Source organism: Heterodontus francisci, chromosome 5 (assembly GCF_036365525.1).
Source record: "Heterodontus francisci isolate sHetFra1 chromosome 5, sHetFra1.hap1, whole genome shotgun sequence".
Lineage (NCBI taxonomy): Eukaryota > Metazoa > Chordata > Chondrichthyes > Heterodontiformes > Heterodontidae > Heterodontus > Heterodontus francisci.
Genome location: NC_090375.1, coordinates 61,755,751 through 61,777,349, shown reverse-complemented (window position 1 = coordinate 61,777,349; position 21,599 = coordinate 61,755,751). Strand labels below are relative to the sequence as shown.

Sequence of the window (21,599 nt, the reverse complement as noted above, 5' to 3'; positions counted from 1 at the left end):
AGGGCCTTGTGCGCCTATTGATGGCGCAGCACTGTGGCACCGTGAGCCGCCAGCTGCTCCCCGCAGCTTGTGCGAGTAGTGTAATGGATAAGGCTTCCGTCTGTGGATCGCAAGCTGATAGCGTGCACTCCTTCCTGGCTGGCAGATTTATGCAAACTTTGCATTATGACTCGGGACACCAGGCAAGCTGACTTACTTGGGTGCGCCACCTTTGGCGTCGCTTTCTCAAGTCCCTTCTCAGCGCAGTAGGCACTCTCATTATCTGAAAGTCCTGACTTGGCAATGCCAAGTGACGCACACCACGATAAGCATCAACTGCTGCGAGAGGAACTTCAACGCGGTGAAAGCCGCACTTTGGTCTGTCCGAATTTTGCTGGTCTTCCGGTGCGAGGAGCTGTCGACGACCGAGCGTTGCCGATTGGCACATTCCAAGGTCCAGGACTATGTCCCGAGGGACGCACTGAAGCTTGGCAGGTGTCCCTCCTAGTTGACCTGCGGCCTGCAAGGAAATCCTGCTTCCGGTTGGCCGCCTGCGAGAACATATTCAATGCTTTGCTCCAGTCAGCATGTCTGAGCACCAGCAGGCGAGCAGCTGCAGGACCGCAAGCCAGAAAAATTATGAAAGAAGCCGAAAAGAGCTGGAGCTGACGGAAGGCAAGCGAAGTGAGCGGAAACTAGCAACCGCCACCAGTGTGAAGGAGCAGCCGAGAAGCCCGTGTGACTGACAGGAGGCTTCTTTTTCTTCCAAGGAAGTACTGAGTGTTTGGAAGAGTTACTGCTCCACGGAGCTGCTTGTACGCACCACAGAATGTCGCACGTGAAATGCTGGCAAGTACAGTGAGGCACCTCTTGTAGTGTAATGAGAGAAACTGATCTGTATTGCACTTGATGTCATGTCAAATTTCAACTGTTATGTAATGTATGCTTGCAAATTTTATCAAAAAAGTCTCTTTTTGGAAAGAAAAAGCAACGGTCTGCTGGCGCACAGAAGCAGCTGCACATGTGAAACAGCTGTGTGCAGGGTGTTTTCAGAGAGCAAAGGAGACATTCTGCGCATTGGCGACAACATGTTCCTTCAAAGCAACCTGTCAAGTTAAGAGCACTGGCTTCGGCTAATTGCTGCTTACTCCAAAATGGCAGCTGCACCTTTGAGCTGGAATTGCGGCAGAAACCTAAGGATAACCTTGCTTTGCATGCTCGTGTACTTCACCACTGTTCAAGCTCAAGCATGGAAGGGAAGCAGTGAAGGTGATTCTCTTTGCTGATTGATCACCAAGCGACTCTGACCATTCCCACCCGTGGAGCTGCAAACACTGCAGCTGTGCAGACTGTGAGCTGCAAGTGCAAATGTACCTTTGGGGCCAGTGGCGCAATGGATAACGTGTCTGACTACGGATCAGAAGATTGTAGGTTCGACTCCTACCTGGCTCGTGCTGTTTTTGTACAAACTATGCATTGTGACTTTCTGCGCTTGCGAGCTGGCCGTGCTGCCTGATTCCTTGCAGGGCAAGTGCCTTCATAGCGGCGTAGGCATTTTTCACTCTCAAAATGCGAAGCTCCTCAATGCAATCCGCACTCAAAGTATGCAATGCTGCAAAGCCTTTTCTTTTCCCCTTCACTCAACTCAGCTTTCCAAGGTGGAAAAGTCAAGAAGCCTTGCTTGCCACAGCACAAGAAAGGATATGAAGCCTTTTCAACACTTTGTGGCTGAGCAGGTGCAACCAATTGGGAGAAGAAGAGCCGGCGCCACTGTTGAGTGCCAAGAACTGGCCAAACGGAGCTATGAAAGAAGTGGAGAATGCAGGCATCGATCCCGCTACCTCTCGCATGCAAAGCGAGCGCTCTACCACTTGAGCTAATTCCCCACTGTTGTTGGGGTTGTTAGCCTAGCTTGTTTGGCAGGAGCTCCTCAGCACCACCCTCAACTTGGTCCGTGAGCAGCAGGGAAATCCTGCTTCGGCTTGGCCGGCTGCCTCAAGGCATTCAATGCTTTGCTCCAATCAGCATGTGCGAGCACCAGCAGGCGAGCAGCTGCAGGACCGCAAGCCACAATAACCATGGACGAAGCCAAAAAGAGCCGGAGCTTGCGCAAGGCAAGCCAGCTGAGCGGAAACGAGCAGCCACCCCGAGCGTCAGGGTGCAGCCTAGAACCCTGTCTGACTGACACAAGATTTCTTTTGGTTTCTAGTGAGTGCTGAGCATACTACTTCAAAGAACTCCCTGCTTGGGGCAGCTGACGCAAAAGGGTGCGTGAGGAAAGGCCACTCTGTAAGAGTCTGGCGCCATAGTATAGCGAGCGGCTGGAAACTGTGTAAAAGCCCTGGGGCTGTGGCAGCGGAGAATGTTGGTGATGAAATGTAAATGTACATTGTAAATATAAGCTAGTTCGGCAAGTGTAGTGAGGCAGCTGATGTAGTGTATTGAAAGTAAGGGATGTGCATTGCACTTTATCGGAGGTGAAATTTGAAGAGTTGTGTAATGTTGTGTCGGAAGTGTATTTTTGAGGTACAGGGCTGTGTGCTGAGCAGCAGGTGCAAGTGCAGAAGTGAAAGAACTGTGTGCGGGCTGTTATGAGAGAGGAAAAGGGGGTTGGTGCGCCTTGTTCGCAAGATCCGAGCGCTTTGTGTACTTGTGAAATTTAGAGTGCTGCCTCGAGCAAATTGCGGCATTGTGCAGACGTAGTGGAAAAAGGCCGTTGTTCCTTCGAGCCGGAATTGAATCAGCAACCTAAGGATGTCAGTGTTTTGATTTTCCTCTACAGTCCTCCGCTCTACCAGCTGAGCTATCGAAGGGGCAGGAGTTGTGGCACATGCAGCTGATTTAGTGCCATGCACTTTTGGCCACTCAGGGCCTTGTGCGCCTATTGATGGCGCAGCACTGTGGCACCGTGAGCCGCCAGCTGCTCCCCGCAGCTTGTGCGAGTAGTGTAATGGATAAGGCTTCCGTCTGTGGATCGCAAGCTGATAGCGTGCACTCCTTCCTGGCTGGCAGATTTATGCAAACTTTGCATTATGACTCGGGACACCAGGCAAGCTGACTTACTTGGGCGCGCCACCTTTGGCGTCGCTTTCTCAAGTCCCTTCTCAGCGCAGTAGGCACTCTCATTATCTGAAAGTCCTGACTTGGCAATGCCAAGTGACGCACACCACGATAAGCATCAACTGCTGCGAGAGGAACTTCAACGCGGTGAAAGCCGCACTTTGGTCTGTCCGAATTTTGCTGGTCTTCCGGTGCGAGGAGCTGTCGACGACCGAGCGTTGCCGATTGGCACATTCCAAGGTCCAGGACTATGTCCCGAGGGACGCACTGAAGCTTGGCAGGTGTCCCTCCTAGTTGACCTGCGGCCTGCAAGGAAATCCTACTTCCGGTTGGCCGCCTGCGAGAACATATTCAATGCTTTGCTCCAGTCAGCATGTCTGAGCACCAGCAGGCGAGCAGCTGCAGGACCGCAAGCCAGAAAAATGATGAAAGAAGCCGAAAAGAGCTGGAGCTGACGGAAGGCAAGCGAAGTGAGCGGAAACTAGCAACCGCCACCAGTGTGAAGGAGCAGCAGAGAAGCCCGTGTGACTGACAGGAGGCTTCTTTTTCTTCCAAGGAAGTACTGAGTGTTTGGAAGAGTTACTGCTCCACGGAGCTGCTTGTACGCACCACAGAATGTCGCACGTGAAATGCTGGCAAGTACAGTGAGGCACCTCTTGTAGTGTAATGAGAGAAACTGATCTGTATTGCACTTGATGTCATGTCAAATTTCAACTGTTATGTAATGTATGCTTGCAAATTTTATCAAAAAAGTCTCTTTTTGGAAAGAAAAAGCAACGGTCTGCTGGCGCACAGAAGCAGCTGCACATGTGAAACAGCTGTGTGCAGGGTGTTTTCAGAGAGCAAAGGAGACATTCTGCGCATTGGCGACAACATGTTCCTTCAAAGCAACCTGTCAAGTTAAGAGCACTGGCTTCGGCTAATTGCTGCTTACTCCAAAATGGCAGCTGCACCTTTGAGCTGGAATTGCGGCAGAAACCTAAGGATAACCTTGCTTTGCATGCTCGTGTACTTCACCACTGTTCAAGCTCAAGCATGGAAGGGAAGCAGTGAAGGTGATTCTCTTTGCTGATTGATCACCAAACGACTCTGACCATTCTCACCCGTGGAGCTGCAAACACCGCAGCTGTGCAGACTGTGAGCTGCAAGTGCAAATGTACCTTTGGGGCCAGTGGCGCAATGGATAACGTGTCTGACTACAGATCAGAAGATTGTAGGTTCGACTCCTACCTGGCTCGTGCTGTTTTTGTACAAACTATGCATTGTGACTTTCTGCGCTTGCGAGCTGGCCGTGCTGCCTGATTCCTTGCAGGGCAAGTGCCTTCATAGCGGCGTAGGCATTTTTCACTCTCAAAATGCGAAGCTCCTCAATGCAATCCGCACTCAAAGTATGCAATGCTGCAAAGCCTTTTCTTTTCCCCTTCACTCAACTCAGCTTTCCAAGGTGGAAAAGTCAAGAAGCCTTGCTTGCCACAGCACAAGAAAGGATATGAAGCCTTTTCAGCACTTTGTGGCTGTGCAGGTGCAACCAATTGGGAGAAGAAGAGCCGGCGCCACTGTTGAGTGCCAAGAACTGGCCGAGCGGAGCGGAGCTAAGAAAGAAGTGGAGAATGCAGGCATCGATCCCGCTACCTCTCGCATGCAAAGCGAGCGCTCTACCACTTGAGCTAATTCCCCAGTGTTGTTGGGGTTGTTAGCCTAGCTTGTTTGGCAGGAGCTCCTCAGCACCACCCTCAACTTGGTCCGTGAGCAGCAGGGAAATCCTGCTTCGGCTTGGCCGGCTGCCTCAAGGCATTCAATGCTTTGCTCCAATCAGCATGTGCGAGCACCAGCAGGCGAGCAGCTGCAGGACCGCAAGCCACAATAACCATGGACGAAGCCAAAAAGAGCCGGAGCTTGCGCAAGGCAAGCCAGCTGAGCGGAAACGAGCAGCCACCCCGAGCGTCAGGGTGCAGCCTGGAACCCTGTCTGACTGACACAAGATTTCTTTTGTTTTCTAGTGAGTGCTGAGCATACTACTTCAAAGAACTCCCTGCTTGGAGCAGATGACGCAAAAGGGTGCGTGAGGAAAGGCCACTCTGTAAGAGTCTGGCGCCATAGTATAGCGAGCGGCTGGAAACTGTGTAAAAGCCCTGGGGCTGTGGCAGCGGAGAATGTTGGTGATGAAATGTAAATGTACATTGTAAATATAAGCTAGTTCGGCAAGTGTAGTGAGGCAGCTGATGTAGTGTATTGAAAGTAAGGGATGTGCATTGCACTTTATCGGAGGTGAAATTTGAAGAGTTGTGTAATGTTGTGTCGGAAGTGTATTTTTGAGGTACAGGGCTGTGTGCTGAGCAGCAGGTGCAAGTGCAGAAGTGAAAGAACTGTGTGCGGGCTGTTATGAGAGAGGAAAAGGGGGTTGGTGCGCCTTGTTCGCAAGATCCGAGCGCTTTGTGTACTTGTGAAATTTAGAGTGCTGCCTCGAGCAAATTGTGGCATTGTGCAGACGTAGTGGAAAAAGGCCGTTGTTCCTTCGAGCCGGAATTGAACCAGCAACCTAAGGATGTCAGTGTTTTGATTTTCCTCTACAGTCCTCCGCTCTACCAGCTGAGCTATCGAAGGGGCAGGAGTTGTGGCACATGCAGCTGATTTAGTGCCATGCACTTTTGGCCACTCAGGGCCTTGTGCGCCTATTGATGGCGCAGCACTGTGGCACCGTGAGCCGCCAGCTGCTCCCCGCAGCTTGTGCGAGTAGTGTAATGGATAAGGCTTCCGTCTGTGGATCGCAAGCTGATAGCGTGCACTCCTTCCTGGCTGGCAGATTTATGCAAACTTTGCATTATGACTCGGGACACCAGGCAAGCTGACTTACTTGGGCGCGCCACCTTTGGCGTCGCTTTCTCAAGTCCCTTCTCAGCGCAGTAGGCACTCTCATTATCTGAAAGTCCTGACTTGGCAATGCCAAGTGACGCACACCACGATAAGCATCAACTGCTGCGAGAGGAACTTCAACGCGGTGAAAGCCGCACTTTGGTCTGTCCGAATTTTGCTGGTCTTCCGGTGCGAGGAGCTGTCGACGACCGAGCGTTGCCGATTGGCACATTCCAAGGTCCAGGACTATGTCCCGAGGGACGCACTGAAGCTTGGCAGGTGTCCCTCCTAGTTGACCTGCGGCCTGCAAGGAAATCCTGCTTCCGGTTGGCCGCCTGCGAGAACATATTCAATGCTTTGCTCCAGTCAGCATGTCTGAGCACCAGCAGGCGAGCAGCTGCAGGACCGCAAGCCAGAAAAATGATGAAAGAAGCCGAAAAGAGCTGGAGCTGATGGAAGGCAAGCGAAGTGAGCGGAAACTAGCAACCGCCACCAGTGTGAAGGAGCAGCCGAGAAGCCCGTGTGACTGACAGGAGGCTTCTTTTTCTTCCAAGGAAGTACTGAGTGTTTGGAAGAGTTACTGCTCCACGGAGCTGCTTGTACGCACCACAGAATGTCGCACGTGAAATGCTGGCAAGTACAGTGAGGCACCTCTTGTAGTGTAATGAGAGAAACTGATCTGTATTGCACTTGATGTCATGTCAAATTTCAACTGTTATGTAATGTATGCTTGCAAATTTTATCAAAAAAGTCTCTTTTTGGAAAGAAAAAGCAACGGTCTGCTGGCGCACAGAAGCAGCTGCACATGTGAAACAGCTGTGTGCAGGGTGTTTTCAGAGAGCAAAGGAGACATTCTGCGCATTGGCGACAACATGTTCCTTCAAAGCAACCTGTCAAGTTAAGAGCACTGGCTTCGGCTAATTGCTGCTTACTCCAAAATGGCAGCTGCACCTTTGAGCTGGAATTGCGGCAGAAACCTAAGGATAACCTTGCTTTGCATGCTCGTGTACTTCACCACTGTTCAAGCTCAAGCATGGAAGGGAAGCAGTGAAGGTGATTCTCTTTGCTGATTGATCACCAAGCGACTCTGACCATTCCCACCCGTGGAGCTGCAAACACTGCAGCTGTGCAGACTGTGAGCTGCAAGTGCAAATGTACCTTTGGGGCCAGTGGCGCAATGGATAACGTGTCTGACTATGGATCAGAAGATTGTAGGTTTGACTCCTACCTGGCTCGTGCTGTTTTTGTACAAACTATGCATTGTGACTTTCTGCGCTTGCGAGCTGGCCGTGCTGCCTGATTCCTTGCAGGGCAAGTGCCTTCAAAGCGGCGTAGGCATTTTTCACTCTCAAAATGCGAAGCTCCTCAATGCAATCCGCACTCAAAGTATGCAATGCTGCAAAGCCTTTTCTTTTCCCCTTCACTCAACTCAGCTTTCCAAGGTGGAAAAGTCAAGAAGCCTTGCTTGCCACAGCACAAGAAAGGATATGAAGCCTTTTCAGCACTTTGTGGCTGAGCAGGTGCAACCAATTGGGAGAAGAAGAGCCGGCGCCACTGTTGAGTGCCAAGAACTGGCCGAGCGGAGCGGAGCTAAGAAAGAAGTGGAGAATGCAGGCATCGATCCCGCTATCTCTCGCATGCAAAGCAAGCGCTCTACCACTTGAGCTAATTCCCCAGTGTTGTTGGCGTTGTTAGCCTAGCTTGTTTGGCAGGAGCTCCTCAGCACCACCCTCAACTTGGTCCGTGAGCAGCAGGGAAATCCTGCTTCGGCTTGGCCGGCTGCCTCAAGGCATTCAATGCTTTGCTCCAATCAGCATGTGCGAGCACCAGCAGGCGAGCAGCTGCAGGACCGCAAGCCACAATAACCATGGACGAAGCCAAAAAGAGCCGGAGCTTGCGCAAGGCAAGCCAGCTGAGCGGAAACGAGCAGCCACCCCGAGCGTCAGGGTGCAGCCTAGAACCCTGTCTGACTGACACAAGATTTCTTTTGTTTTCTAGTGAGTGCTGAGCATACTACTTCAAAGAACTCCCTGCTTGGGGCAGCTGACGCAAAAGGGTGCGTGAGGAAAGGCCACTCTGTAAGAGTCTGGCGCCATAGTATAGCGAGCGGCTGGAAACTGTGTAAAAGCCCTGGGGCTGTGGCAGCGGAGAATGTTGGTGATGAAATGTAAATGTACATTGTAAATATAAGCTAGTTCGGCAAGTGTAGTGAGGCAGCTGATGTAGTGTATTGAAAGTAAGGGATGTGCATTGCACTTTATCGGAGGTGAAATTTGAAGAGTTGTGTAATGTTGTGTCGGAAGTGTATTTTTGAGGTACAGGGCTGTGTGCTGAGCAGCAGGTGCAAGTGCAGAAGTGAAAGAACTGTGTGCGGGCTGTTATGAGAGAGGAAAAGGGGGTTGGTGCGCCTTGTTTGCAAGATCCGAGCGCGTTGTGTACTTGTGAAATTTAGAGTGCTGCCTCGAGCAAATTGTGGCATTGTGCAGACGTAGTGGAAAAAGGCCGTTGTTCCTTCGAGCCGGAACTGAACTAGCGACCTAAGGATGTCAGTGTTTTGATTTTCCTCTACAGTCCTCCGCTCTACCAGCTGAGCTATCGAAGGGGCAGGAGTTGTGGCACATGCAGCTGATTTAGTGCCATGCACTTTTGGCCACTCAGGGCCTTGTGCGCCTATTGATGGCGCAGCACTGTGGCACCGTGAGCCGCCAGCTGCTCCCCGCAGCTTGTGCGAGTAGTGTAATGGATAAGGCTTCCGTCTGTGGATCGCAAGCTGATAGCGTGCACTCCTTCCTGGCTGGCAGATTTATGCAAACTTTGCATTATGACTCGGGACACCAGGCAAGCCGACTTACTTGGGCGCGCCACCTTTGGCGTCGCTTTCTCAAGTCCCTTCTCAGCGCAGTAGGCACTCTCATTATCTGAAAGTCCTGACTTGGCAATGCCAAGTGACGCACACCACGATAAGCATCAATTGCTGCGAGAGGAACTTCAACGCGGTGAAAGCCTCACTTTGGTCTGTCCGAATTTTGCTGGTCTTCCGGTGCGAGGAGCTGTCGACGACCGAGCGTTGCCGATTGGCACATTCCAAGGTCCAGGACTATGTCCCGAGGGACGCACTGAAGCTTGGCAGGTGTCCCTCCTAGTTGACCTGCGGCCTGCAAGGAAATCCTGCTTCCGGTTGGCCGCCTGCGAGAACATATTCAATGCTTTGCTCCAGTCAGCATGTCTGAGCACCAGCAGGCGAGCAGCTGCAGGACCGCAAGCCAGAAAAATGATGAAAGAAGCCGAAAAGAGCTGGAGCTGACGGAAGGCAAGCGAAGTGAGCGGAAACTAGCAACCGCCACCAGTGTGAAGGAGCAGCCGAGAAGCCCGTGTGACTGACAGGAGGCTTCTTTTTCTTCCAAGGAAGTACTGAGTGTTTGGAAGAGTTACTGCTCCACGGAGCTGCTTGTACGCACCACAGAATGTCGCACGTGAAATGCTGGCAAGTACAGTGAGGCACCTCTTGTAGTGTAATGAGAGAAACTGATCTGTATTGCACTTGATGTCATGTCAAATTTCAACTGTTATGTAATGTATGCTTGCAAATTTTATCAAAAAAGTCTCTTTTTGGAAAGAAAAAGCAACGGTCTGCTGGCGCACAGAAGCAGCTGCACATGTGAAACAGCTGTGTGCAGGGTGTTTTCAGAGAGCAAAGGAGACATTCTGCGCATTGGCGACAACATGTTCCTTCAAAGCAACCTGTCAAGTTAAGAGCACTGGCTTCGGCTAATTGCTGCTTACTCCAAAATGGCAGCTGCACCTTTGAGCTGGAATTGCGGCAGAAACCTAAGGATAACCTTGCTTTGCATGCTCGTGTACTTCACCACTGTTCAAGCTCAAGCATGGAAGGGAAGCAGTGAAGGTGATTCTCTTTGCTGATTGATCACCAAGCGACTCTGACCATTCCCACCCGTGGAGCTGCAAACACTGCAGCTGTGCAGACTGTGAGCTGCAAGTGCAAATGTACCTTTGGGGCCAGTGGCGCAATGGATAACGTGTCTGACTACGGATCAGAAGATTGTAGGTTCGGCTCCTACCTGGCTCGTGCTGTTTTTGTACAAACTATGCATTGTGACTTTCTGCGCTTGCGAGCTGGCCGTGCTGCCTGATTCCTTGCAGGGCAAGTGCCTTCATAGCGGCGTAGGCATTTTTCACTCTCAAAATGCGAAGCTCCTCAATGCAATCCGCACTCAAAGTATGCAATGCTGCAAAGCCTTTTCTTTTCCCCTTCACTCAACTCAGCTTTCCAAGGTGGAAAAGTCAAGAAGCCTTGCTTGCCACAGCACAAGAAAGGATATGAAGCCTCTTCAGCACTTTGTGGCTGAGCAGGTGCAACCAATTGGGAGAAGAAGAGCCGGCGCCACTGTTGAGTGCCAAGAACTGGCCGAGCGGAGCGGAGCGAAGAAAGAAGTGGAAAATGCAGGCATCGATCCCGCTACCTCTCGCATGCAAAGCGAGCACTCTACCACTTGAGCTAATTCCCCAGTGTTGTTGCGGTTGTTAGCCTAGCTTGTTTGGCAGGAGCTCCTCAGCACCACCCTCAACTTGGTCCGTGAGCAGCAGGGAAATCCTGCTTCGGCTTGGCCGGCTGCCTCAAGGCATTCAATGCTTTGCTCCAATCAGCATGTGCGAGCTCCAGCAGGCGAGCAGCTGCAGGACCGCAAGCCACAATAACCATGGACGAAGCCAAAAAGAGCCGGAGCTTGCGCAAGGCAAGCCAGCTGAGCGGAAACGAGCAGCCACCCCGAGCGTCAGGGTGCAGCCTAGAACCCTGTCTGACTGACACAAGATTTCTTTTGTTTTCTAGTGAGTGCTGAGCATACTACTTCAAAGAACTCCCTGCTTGGGGCAGCTGACGCAAAAGGGTGCGTGAGGAAAGGCCACTCTGTAAGAGTCTGGCGCCATAGTATAGCGAGCGGCTGGAAACTGTGTAAAAGCCCTGGGGCTGTGGCAGCGGAGAATGTTGGTGATGAAATGTAAATGTACATTGTAAATATAAGCTAGTTCGGCAAGTGTAGTGAGGCAGCTGATGTAGTGTATTGAAAGTAAGGGATGTGCATTGCACTTTATCGGAGGTGAAATTTGAAGAGTTGTGTAATGTTGTGTCGGAAGTGTATTTTTGAGGTACAGGGCTGTGTGCTGAGCAGCAGGTGCAAGTGCAGAAGTGAAAGAACTGTGTGCGGGCTGTTATGAGAGAGGAAAAGGGGGTTGGTGCGCCTTGTTCGCAAGATCCGAGCGCGTTGTGTACTTGTGAAATTTAGAGTGCTGCCTCGAGCAAATTGTGGCATTGTGCAGACGTAGTGGAAAAAGGCCGGTGTTCCTTCGAGCCGGAATTGAACCAGCGACCTAAGGATGTCAGTGTTTTGATTTTCCTCTACAGTCCTCCGCTCTACCAGCTGAGCTATCGAAGGGGCAGGAGTTGTGGCACATGCAGCTGATTTAGTGCCATGCACTTTTGGCCACTCAGGGCCTTGTGCGCCTATTGATGGCGCAGCACTGTGGCACCGTGAGCCGCCAGCTGCTCCCCGCAGCTTGTGCGAGTAGTGTAATGGATAAGGCTTCCGTCTGTGGATCGCAAGCTGATAGCGTGCACTCCTTCCTGGCTGGCAGATTTATGCAAACTTTGCATTATGACTCGGGACACCAGGCAAGCTGACTTACTTGGGCGCGCCACCTTTGGCGTCGCTTTCTCAAGTCCCTTCTCAGCGCAGTAGGCACTCTCATTATCTGAAAGTCCTGACTTGGCAATGCCAAGTGACGCACACCACGATAAGCATCAACTGCTGCGAGAGGAACTTCAACGCGGTGAAAGCCGCACTTTGGTCTGTCCGAATTTTGCTGGTCTTCCGGTGCGAGGAGCTGTCGACGACCGAGCGTTGCCGATTGGCACATTCCAAGGTCCAGGACTATGTCCCGAGGGACGCACTGAAGCTTGTGTCCCTCCTAGTTGACCTGCGGCCTGCAAGGAAATCCTGCTTCCGGTTGGCCGCCTGCGAGAACATATTCAATGCTTTGCTCCAGTTAGCATGTCTGAGCACCAGCAGGCGAGCAGCTGCAGGACCGCAAGCCAGAAAAATGATGAAAGAAGCCGAAAAGAGCTGGAGCTTGCGCAAGGCAAGCCAGCTGAGCGGAAACGAGCAGCCACCCCGAGCGTCAGGGTGCAGCCTAGAACCCTGTCTGACTGACACAAGATTTCTTTTGTTTTCTAGTGAGTGCTGAGCATACTACTTCAAAGAACTCCCTGCTTGGAGCAGCTGACGCTAAAGGGTGCGTGAGGAAATGCCACTCTGTGAGAGTCTGGCGCCATAGTATAGCGAGCGGCTGGAAACTGTGTAAAAGCCCTGGGGCTGTGGCAGCGGAGAATGTTGGTGATGAAATGTAAATGTACATTGTAAATATAAGCTAGTTCGGCAAGTGTAGTGAGGCAGCTGATGTAGTGTATTGAAAGTAAGGGATGTGCATTGCACTTTATCGGAGGTGAAATTTGAAGAGTTGTGTAATGTTGTGTCGGAAGTGTATTTTTGAGGTACAGGGCTGTGTGCTGAGCAGCAGGTGCAAGTGCAGAAGTGAAAGAACTGTGTGCGGGCTGTTATGAGAGAGGAAAAGGGGGTTGGTGCGACTTGTTCGCGAGATCCGAGCGCGTTGTGTACTTGTGAAATTTAGAGTGCTGCCTCGAGCAAATTGTGGCATTGTGCAGACGTAGTGGAAAAAGGCCGTTGTTCCTTCGAGCCTGAATTGAACCAACGACCTAAGGATGTCAGTGTTTTGATTTTTCTTTACAGTCCTTTGCTCTACCAGCTGAGCTATCGAAGGGGCAGGAGTTGTGGCACATGCAGCTGATTTAGTGCCATGCACCTTTGGCCACTCAGGGCCTTGTGCGCCTATTGATGGCGCAGCACTGTGGCACCGTGAGCCGCCAGCTGCTCCCCGCAGCTTGTGCGAGTAGTGTAATGGATAAGGCTTCCGTCTGTGGATCGCAAGCTGATAGCGTGCACTCCTTCCTGGCTGGCAGATTTATGCAAACTTTGCATTATGACTCGGGACACCAGGCAAGCTGACTTACTTGGGCGCGCCACCTTTGGCGTCGCTTTCTCAAGTCCCTTCTCAGCGCAGTAGGCACTCTCATTATCTGAAAGTCCTGACTTGGCAATGCCAAGTGACGCACACCACGATAAGCATCAACTGCTGCGAGAGGAACTTCAACGCGGTGAAAGCCGCACTTTGGTCTGTCCGAATTTTGCTGGTCTTCCGGTGCGAGGAGCTGTCGACGACCGAGCGTTGCCGATTGGCACATTCCAAGGTCCAGGACTATGTCCCGAGGGACGCACTGAAGCTTGGCAGGTGTCCCTCCTAGTTGACCTGCGGCCTGCAAGGAAATCCTGCTTCCGGTTGGCCGCCTGCGAGAACATATTCAATGCTTTGCTCCAGTTAGCATGTCTGAGCACCAGCAGGCGAGCAGCTGCAGGACCGCAAGCCAGAAAAATGATGAAAGAAGCCGAAAAGAGCTGGAGCTGACGGAAGGCAAGCGAAGTGAGCGGAAACTAGCAACCGCCACCAGTGTGAAGGAGCAGCCGAGAAGCCCGTGTGACTGACAGGAGGCTTCTTTTTCTTCCAAGGAAGTACTGAGTGTTTGGAAGAGTTACTGCTCCACGGAGCTGCTTGTACGCACCACAGAATGTCGCACGTGAAATGCTGGCAAGTACAGTGAGGCACCTCTTGTAGTGTAATGAGAGAAACTGATCTGTATTGCACTTGATGTCATGTCAAATTTCAACTGTTATGTAATGTATGCTTGCAAATTTTATCAAAAAAGTCTCTTTTTGGAAAGAAAAAGCAACGGTCTGCTGGCGCACAGAAGCAGCTGCACATGTAAAACAGCTGTGTGCAGGGTGTTTTCAGAGAGCAAAGGAGACATTCTGCGCATTGGCGACAACATGTTCCTTCAAAGCAACCTGTCAAGTTAAGAGCACTGGCTTCGGCTAATTGCTGCTTACTCCAAAATGGCAGCTGCACCTTTGAGCTGGAATTGCGGCAGAAACCTAAGGATAACCTTGCTTTGCATGCTCGTGTACTTCACCACTGTTCAAGCTCAAGCATGGAAGGGAAGCAGTGAAGGTGATTCTCTTTGCTGATTGATCACCAAGCGACTCTGACCATTCCCACCCGTGGAGCTGCAAACACTGCAGCTGTGCAGACTGTGAGCTGCAAGTGCAAATGTACCTTTGGGGCCAGTGGCGCAATGGATAACGTGTCTAACTACGGATCAGAAGATTGTAGGTTCGACTCCTACCTGGCTCGTGCTGTTTTTGTACAAACTATGCATTGTGACTTTCTGCGCTTGCGAGCTGGCCGTGCTGCCTGATTCCTTGCAGGGCAAGTGCCTTCATAGCGGCGTAGGCATTTTTCACTCTCAAAATGCGAAGCTCCTCAATGCAATCCGCACTCAAAGTATGCAATGCTGCAAAGCCTTTTCTTTTCCCCTTCACTCAACTCAGCTTTCCAAGGTGGAAAAGTCAAGAAGCCTTGCTTGCCACAGCACAAGAAAGGATATGAAGCCTTTTCAGCACTTTGTGGCTGAGCAGGTGCAACCAATTGGGAGAAGAAGAGCCGGCGCCACTGTTGAGTGCCAAGAACTGGCCGAGCGGAGCGGAGCTAAGAAAGAAGTGGAGAATGCAGGCATCGATCCCGCTATCTCTCGCATGCAAAGCGAGCGCTCTACCACTTGAGCTAATTCCCCAGTGTTGTTGGCGTTGTTAGCCTAGCTTGTTTGGCAGGAGCTCCTCAGCACCACCCTCAACTTGGTCCGTGAGCAGCAGGGAAATCCTGCTTCGGCTTGGCCGGCTGCCTCAAGGCATTCAATGCTTTGCTCCAATCAGCATGTGCGAGCACCAGCAGGCGAGCAGCTGCAGGACCGCAAGCCACAATAACCATGGACGAAGCCAAAAAGAGCCGGAGCTTGCGCAAGGCAAGCCAGCTGAGCGGAAACGAGCAGCCACCCCGAGCGTCAGGGTGCAGCCTAGAACCCTGTCTGACTGACACAAGATTTCTTTTGTTTTCTAGTGAGTGCTGAGCATACTACTTCAAAGAACTCCCTGCTTGGGGCAGCTGACGCAAAAGGGTGCGTGAGGAAAGGCCACTCTGTAAGAGTCTGGCGCCATAGTATAGCGAGCGGCTGGAAACTGTGTAAAAGCCCTGGGGCTGTGGCAGCGGAGAATGTTGGTGATGAAATGTAAATGTACATTGTAAATATAAGCTAGTTCGGCAAGTGTAGTGAGGCAGCTGATGTAGTGTATTGAAAGTAAGGGATGTGCATTGCACTTTATCGGAGGTGAAATTTGAAGAGTTGTGTAATGTTGTGTCGGAAGTGTATTTTTGAGGTACAGGGCTGTGTGCTGAGCAGCAGGTGCAAGTGCAGAAGTGAAAGAACTGTGTGCGGGCTGTTATGAGAGAGGAAAAGGGGGTTGGTGCGCCTTGTTTGCAAGATCCGAGCGCGTTGTGCACTTGTGAAATTTAGAGTGCTGCCTCGAGCAAATTGTGGCATTGTGCAGACGTAGTGGAAAAAGGCCGTTGTTCCTTCGAGCCGGAATTGAACTAGCGACCTAAGGATGTCAGTGTTTTGATTTTCCTCTACAGTCCTCCGCTCTACCAGCTGAGCTATCGAAGGGGCAGGAGTTGTGGCACATGCAGCTGATTTAGTGCCATGCACTTTTGGCCACTCAGGGCCTTGTGCGCCTATTGATGGCGCAGCACTGTGGCACCGTGAGCCGCCAGCTGCTCCCCGCAGCTTGTGCGAGTAGTGTAATGGATAAGGCTTCCGTCTGTGGATCGCAAGCTGATAGCGTGCACTCCTTCCTGGCTGGCAGATTTATGCAAACTTTGCATTATGACTCGGGACACCAGGCAAGCCGACTTACTTGGGCGCGCCACCTTTGGCGTCGCTTTCTCAAGTCCCTTCTCAGCGCAGTAGGCACTCTCATTATCTGAAAGTCCTGACTTGGCAATGCCAAGTGACGCACACCACGATAAGCATCAATTGCTGCGAGAGGAACTTCAACGCGGTGAAAGCCTCACTTTGGTCTGTCCGAATTTTGCTGGTCTTCCGGTGCGAGGAGCTGTCGATGACCGAGCGTTGCCGATTGGCACATTCCAAGGTCCAGGACTATGTCCCGAGGGACGCACTGAAGCTTGGCAGGTGTCCCTCCTAGTTGACCTGCGGCCTGCAAGGAAATCCTGCTTCCGGTTGGCCGCCTGCGAGAACATATTCAATGCTTTGCTCCAGTCAGCATGTCTGAGCACCAGCAGGCGAGCAGCTGCAGGACCGCAAGCCAGAAAAATGATGAAAGAAGCCGAAAAGAGCTGGAGCTGACGGAAGGCAAGCGAAGTGAGCGGAAACTAGCAACCGCCACCAGTGTGAAGGAGCAGCCGAGAAGCCCGTGTGACTGACAGGAGGCTTCTTTTTCTTCCAAGGAAGTACTGAGTGTTTGGAAGAGTTACTGCTCCACGGAGCTGCTTGTACGCACCACAGAATGTCGCACGTGAAATGCTGGCAAGTACAGTGAGGCACCTCTTGTAGTGTAATGAGAGAAACTGATCTGTATTGCACTTGATGTCATGTCAAATTTCAACTGTTATGTAATGTATGCTTGCAAATTTTATCAAAAAAGTCTCTTTTTGGAAAGAAAAAGCAACGGTCTGCTGGCGCACAGAAGCAGCTGCACATGTGAAACAGCTGTGTGCAGGGTGTTTTCAGAGAGCAAAGGAGACATTCTGCGCATTGGCGACAACATGTTCCTTCAAAGCAACCTGTCAAGTTAAGAGCACTGGCTTCGGCTAATTGCTGCTTACTCCAAAATGGCAGCTGCACCTTTGAGCTGGAATTGCGGCAGAAACCTAAGGATAACCTTGCTTTGCATGCTCGTGTACTTCACCACTGTTCAAGCTCAAGCATGGAAGGGAAGCAGTGAAGGTGATTCTCTTTGCTGATTGATCACCAAGCGACTCTGACCATTCCCACCCGTGGAGCTGCAAACACTGCAGCTGTGCAGACTGTGAGCTGCAAGTGCAAATGTACCTTTGGGGCCAGTGGCGCAATGGATAACGTGTCTGACTACGGATCAGAAGATTGTAGGTTCGGCTCCTACCTGGCTCGTGCTGTTTTTGTACAAACTATGCATTGTGACTTTCTGCGCTTGCGAGCTGGCCGTGCTGCCTGATTCCTTGCAGGGCAAGTGCCTTCATAGCGGCGTAGGCATTTTTCACTCTCAAAATGCGAAGCTCCTCAATGCAATCCGCACTCAAAGTATGCAATGCTGCAAAGCCTTTTCTTTTCCCCTTCACTCAACTCAGCTTTCCAAGGTGGAAAAGTCAAGAAGCCTTGCTTGCCACAGCACAAGAAAGGATATGAAGCCTCTTCAGCACTTTGTGGCTGAGCAGGTGCAACCAATTGGGAGAAGAAGAGCCGGCGCCACTGTTGAGTGCCAAGAACTGGCCGAGCGGAGCGGAGCGAAGAAAGAAGTGGAAAATGCAGGTATCGATCCCGCTACCTCTCGCATGCAAAGCGAGCACTCTACCACTTGAGCTAATTCCCCAGTGTTGTTGCGGTTGTTAGCATAGCTTGTTTGGCAGGAGCTCCTCAGCACCACCCTCAACTTGGTCCGTGAGCAGCAGGGAAATCCTGCTTCGGCTTGGCCGGCTGCCTCAAGGCATTCAATGCTTTGCTCCAATCAGCATGTGCGAGCTCCAGCAGGCGAGCAGCTGCAGGACCGCAAGCCACAATAACCATGGACGAAGCCAAAAAGAGCCGGAGCTTGCGCAAGGCAAGCCAGCTGAGCGGAAACGAGCAGCCACCCCAAGCGTCAGGGTGCAGCCTAGAACCCTGTCTGACTGACACAAGATTTCTTTTGTTTTCTAGTGAGTGCTGAGCATACTACTTCAAAGAACTCCCTGCTTGGGGCAGCTGACGCAAAAGGGTGCGTGAGGAAAGGCCACTCTGTAAGAGTCTGGCGCCATAGTATAGCGAGCGGCTGGAAACTGTGTAAAAGCCCTGGGGCTGTGGCAGCGGAGAATGTTGGTGATGAAATGTAAATGTACATTGTAAATATAAGCTAGTTCGGCAAGTGTAGTGAGGCAGCTGATGTAGTGTATTGAAAGTAAGGGATGTGCATTGCACTTTATCGGAGGTGAAATTTGAAGAGTTGTGTAATGTTGTGTCGGAAGTGTATTTTTGAGGTACAGGGCTGTGTGCTGAGCAGCAGGTGCAAGTGCAGAAGTGAAAGAACTGTGTGCGGGCTGTTATGAGAGAGGAAAAGGGGGTTGGTGCGCCTTGTTCGCAAGATCCGAGCGCGTTGTGTACTTGTGAAATTTAGAGTGCTGCCTCGAGCAAATTGTGGCATTGTGCAGACGTAGTGGAAAAAGGCCGGTGTTCCTTCGAGCCGGAATTGAACCAGCGACCTAAGGATGTCAGTGTTTTGATTTTCCTCTACAGTCCTCCGCTCTACCAGCTGAGCTATCGAAGGGGCAGGAGTTGTGGCACATGCAGCTGATTTAGTGCCATGCACTTTTGGCCACTCAGGGCCTTGTGCGCCTATTGATGGCGCAGCACTGTGGCACCGTGAGCCGCCAGCTGCTCCCCGCAGCTTGTGCGAGTAGTGTAATGGATAAGGCTTCCGTCTGTGGATCGCAAGCTGATAGCGTGCACTCCTTCCTGGCTGGCAGATTTATGCAAACTTTGCATTATGACTCGGGACACCAGGCAAGCTGACTTACTTGGGCGCGCCACCTTTGGCGTCGCTTTCTCAAGTCCCTTCTCAGCGCAGTAGGCACTCTCATTATCTGAAAGTCCTGACTTGGCAATGCCAAGTGACGCACACCACGATAAGCATCAACTGCTGCGAGAGGAACTTCAACGCGGTGAAAGCCGCACTTTGGTCTGTCCGAATTTTGCTGGTCTTCCGGTGCGAGGAGCTGTCGATGACCGAGCGTTGCCGATTGGCACATTCCAAGGTCCAGGACTATGTCCCGAGGGACGCACTGAAGCTTGGCAGGTGTCCCTCCTAGTTGACCTGCGGCCTGCAAGGAAATCCTGCTTCCGGTTGGCCGCCTGCGAGAACATATTCAATGCTTTGCTCCAGTCAGCATGTCTGAGCACCAGCAGGCGAGCAGCTGCAGGACCGCAAGCCAGAAAAATGATGAAAGAAGCCGAAAAGAGCTGGAGCTTGCGCAAGGCAAGCCAGCTGAGCGGAAACGAGCAGCCACCCCGAGCGTCAGGGTGCAGCCTAGAACCCTGTCTGACTGACACAAGATTTCTTTTGTTTTCTAGTGAGTGCTGAGCATACTACTTCAAAGAACTCCCTGCTTGGAGCAGCTGACGCAAAAGGGTGCGTGAGGAAAGGCCACTCTGTAAGAGTCTGGCGCCATAGTATAGCGAGCGGCTGGAAACTGTGTAAAAGCCCTGGGGCTGTGGCAGCGGAGAATGTTGGTGATGAAATGTAAATGTACATTGTAAATATAAGCTAGTTCGGCAAGTGTAGTGAGGCAGCTGATGTAGTGTATTGAAAGTAAGGGATGTGCATTGCACTTTATCGGAGGTGAAATTTGAAGAGTTGTGTAATGTTGTGTCGGAAGTGTATTTTTGAGGTACAGGGCTGTGTGCTGAGCAGCAGGTGCAAGTGCAGAAGTGAAAGAACTGTGTGCGGGCTGTTATGAGAGAGGAAAAGGGGGTTGGTGCGCCTTGTTTGCAAGATCCGAGCGCGTTGTGTCCTTGTGAAATTTAGAGTGCTGCCTCGAGCAAATTGTGGCATTGTGCAGACGTAGTGGAAAAAGGCCGTTGTTCCTTCGAGCCGGAATTGAACCAGCGACCTAAGGACGTCAGTGTTTTGATTTTCCTCTACAGTCCTCCGCTCTACCAGCTGAGCTATCAAAGGGGCAGGAGTTGTGGCACATGCAGCTGATTTAGTGCCATGCACTTTTGGCCACTCAGGGCCTTGTGCGCCTATTGATGGCGCAGCACTGTGACACCGTGAGCCGCCAGCTGCTCCCCGCAGCTTGTGCGAGTAGTGTAATGGATAAGGCTTCCGTCTGTGGATCGCAAGCTGATAGCGTGCACTCCTTCCTGGCTGGCAGATTTATGCAAACTTTGCATTATGACTCGGGACACCAGGCAAGCTGACTTACTTGGGCGCGCCACCTTTGGCGTCGCTTTCTCAAGTCCCTTCTCAGCGCAGTAGGCACTCTCATTATCTGAAAGTCCTGACTTGGCAATGCCAAGTGACGCACACCACGATAAGCATCAACTGCTGCGAGAGGAACTTCAACGCGGTGAAAGCCGCACTTTGGTCTGTCCGAATTTTGCTGGTCTTCCGGTGCGAGGAGCTGTCGACGACCGAGCGTTGCCGATTGGCACATTCCAAGGTCCAGGACTATGTCCCGAGGGACGCACTGAAGCTTGGCAGGTGTCCCTCCTAGTTGACCTGCGGCCTGCAAGGAAATCCTGCTTCCGGTTGGCCGCCTGCGAGAACATATTCAATGCTTTGCTCCAGTCAGCATGTCTGAGCACCAGCAGGCGAGCAGCTGCAGGACCGCAAGCCAGAAATATGATGAAAGAAGCCGAAAAGAGCTGGAGCTGACGGAAGGCAAGCGAAGTGAGCGGAAACTAGCAACCGCCACCAGTGTGAAGGAGCAGCCGAGAAGCCCGTGTGACTGACAGGAGGCTTCTTTTTCTTCCAAGGAAGTACTGAGTGTTTGGAAGAGTTACTGCTCCACGGAGCTGCTTGTACGCACCACAGAATGTCGCACGTGAAATGCTGGCAAGTACAGTGAGGCACCTCTTGTAATGAGAGAAACTGATCTGTATTGCACTTGATGTCATGTCAAATTTCAACTGTTATGTAATGTATGCTTGCAAATTTTATCAAAAAAGTCTCTTTTTGGAAAGAAAAAGCAACGGTCTGCTGGCGCACAGAAGCAGCTGCACATGTGAAACAGCTGTGTGCAGGGTGTTTTCAGAGAGCAAAGGAGACATTCTGCGCATTGGCGACAACATGTTCCTTCAAAGCAACCTGTCAAGTTAAGAGCACTGGCTTCGGCTAATTACTGCTTACTCCAAAATGGCAGCTGCACCTTTGAGCTGGAATTGCGGCAGAAACCTAAGGATAACCTTGCTTTGCATGCTCGTGTACTTCACCACTGTTCAAGCTCAAGCATGGAAGGGAAGCAGTGAAGGTGATTCTCTTTGCTGATTGATCACCAAGCGACTCTGACCATTCCCACCCGTGGAGCTGCAAACACTGCAGCTGTGCAGACTGTGAGCTGCAAGTGCAAATGTACCTTTGGGGCCAGTGGCGCAATGGATAACGTGTCTGACTACGGATCAGAAGATTGTAGGTTCGGCTGCTACCTGGCTCGTGCTGTTTTTGTACAATCTATGCATTGTGACTTTCTGCGCTTGCGAGCTGGCCGTGCTGCCTGATTCCTTGCAGGTCAAGTGCCTTCATAGCGGCGTAGGCATTTTTCACTCTCAAAATGCGAAGCTCCTCAATGCAATCCGCACTCAAAGTATGCAATGCTGCAAAGCCTTTTCTTTTCCCCTTCACTCAACTCAGCTTTCCAAGGTGGAAAAGTCAAGAAGCCTTGCTTGCCACAGCACAAGAAAGGATATGAAGCCTTTT

The 21,599-nt window shown here is 51.5% G+C and overlaps 14 non-coding genes across 14 annotated transcripts; 6 read left to right on the top strand and 8 right to left on the bottom strand.

Moving 5' to 3' along the window:
- The first annotated feature begins 1,358 nt into the window (after positions 1–1,358).
- Positions 1,359–1,431, top strand: trnar-acg (transfer RNA arginine (anticodon ACG)). The gene has a single exon. It is a non-coding gene; the product is annotated as a tRNA-Arg (tRNA).
- A 1,268-nt stretch (positions 1,432–2,699) lies between these two features.
- Positions 2,700–2,792, bottom strand: trnay-gua (transfer RNA tyrosine (anticodon GUA)). Its single transcript has 2 exons — positions 2,756–2,792; positions 2,700–2,735 (listed from the first exon to the last, which is right to left on the bottom strand). It is a non-coding gene; the product is annotated as a tRNA-Tyr (tRNA).
- A 1,412-nt stretch (positions 2,793–4,204) lies between these two features.
- On the top strand, positions 4,205–4,277 carry trnac-aca (transfer RNA cysteine (anticodon ACA)). The gene has a single exon. It is a non-coding gene; the product is annotated as a tRNA-Cys (tRNA).
- Positions 4,278–5,550: 1,273 nt separating this feature from the next.
- On the bottom strand, positions 5,551–5,643 carry trnay-gua (transfer RNA tyrosine (anticodon GUA)). The gene is made up of 2 exons: positions 5,607–5,643; positions 5,551–5,586 (listed from the first exon to the last, which is right to left on the bottom strand). It is a non-coding gene; the product is annotated as a tRNA-Tyr (tRNA).
- Positions 5,644–7,055: 1,412 nt separating this feature from the next.
- Positions 7,056–7,128, top strand: trnah-aug (transfer RNA histidin (anticodon AUG)). Its single transcript has one exon. It is a non-coding gene; the product is annotated as a tRNA-His (tRNA).
- A 1,273-nt stretch (positions 7,129–8,401) lies between these two features.
- On the bottom strand, positions 8,402–8,494 carry trnay-gua (transfer RNA tyrosine (anticodon GUA)). The gene is made up of 2 exons: positions 8,458–8,494; positions 8,402–8,437 (listed from the first exon to the last, which is right to left on the bottom strand). It is a non-coding gene; the product is annotated as a tRNA-Tyr (tRNA).
- Positions 8,495–9,906: 1,412 nt separating this feature from the next.
- Positions 9,907–9,979, top strand: trnar-acg (transfer RNA arginine (anticodon ACG)). The gene has a single exon. It is a non-coding gene; the product is annotated as a tRNA-Arg (tRNA).
- A 1,273-nt stretch (positions 9,980–11,252) lies between these two features.
- Positions 11,253–11,345, bottom strand: trnay-gua (transfer RNA tyrosine (anticodon GUA)). The gene is made up of 2 exons: positions 11,309–11,345; positions 11,253–11,288 (listed from the first exon to the last, which is right to left on the bottom strand). It is a non-coding gene; the product is annotated as a tRNA-Tyr (tRNA).
- Positions 11,346–12,654: 1,309 nt separating this feature from the next.
- On the bottom strand, positions 12,655–12,747 carry trnay-gua (transfer RNA tyrosine (anticodon GUA)). Its single transcript has 2 exons — positions 12,711–12,747; positions 12,655–12,690 (listed from the first exon to the last, which is right to left on the bottom strand). It is a non-coding gene; the product is annotated as a tRNA-Tyr (tRNA).
- A 1,412-nt stretch (positions 12,748–14,159) lies between these two features.
- On the top strand, positions 14,160–14,232 carry trnar-acg (transfer RNA arginine (anticodon ACG)). Its single transcript has one exon. It is a non-coding gene; the product is annotated as a tRNA-Arg (tRNA).
- Positions 14,233–15,505: 1,273 nt separating this feature from the next.
- trnay-gua (transfer RNA tyrosine (anticodon GUA)) lies at positions 15,506–15,598 on the bottom strand. The gene is made up of 2 exons: positions 15,562–15,598; positions 15,506–15,541 (listed from the first exon to the last, which is right to left on the bottom strand). It is a non-coding gene; the product is annotated as a tRNA-Tyr (tRNA).
- Positions 15,599–17,010: 1,412 nt separating this feature from the next.
- trnar-acg (transfer RNA arginine (anticodon ACG)) lies at positions 17,011–17,083 on the top strand. The gene has a single exon. It is a non-coding gene; the product is annotated as a tRNA-Arg (tRNA).
- Positions 17,084–18,356: 1,273 nt separating this feature from the next.
- trnay-gua (transfer RNA tyrosine (anticodon GUA)) lies at positions 18,357–18,449 on the bottom strand. The gene is made up of 2 exons: positions 18,413–18,449; positions 18,357–18,392 (listed from the first exon to the last, which is right to left on the bottom strand). It is a non-coding gene; the product is annotated as a tRNA-Tyr (tRNA).
- Positions 18,450–19,763: 1,314 nt separating this feature from the next.
- trnay-gua (transfer RNA tyrosine (anticodon GUA)) lies at positions 19,764–19,856 on the bottom strand. Its single transcript has 2 exons — positions 19,820–19,856; positions 19,764–19,799 (listed from the first exon to the last, which is right to left on the bottom strand). It is a non-coding gene; the product is annotated as a tRNA-Tyr (tRNA).
- Between the last annotated feature and the right edge of the window lie 1,743 nt (positions 19,857–21,599).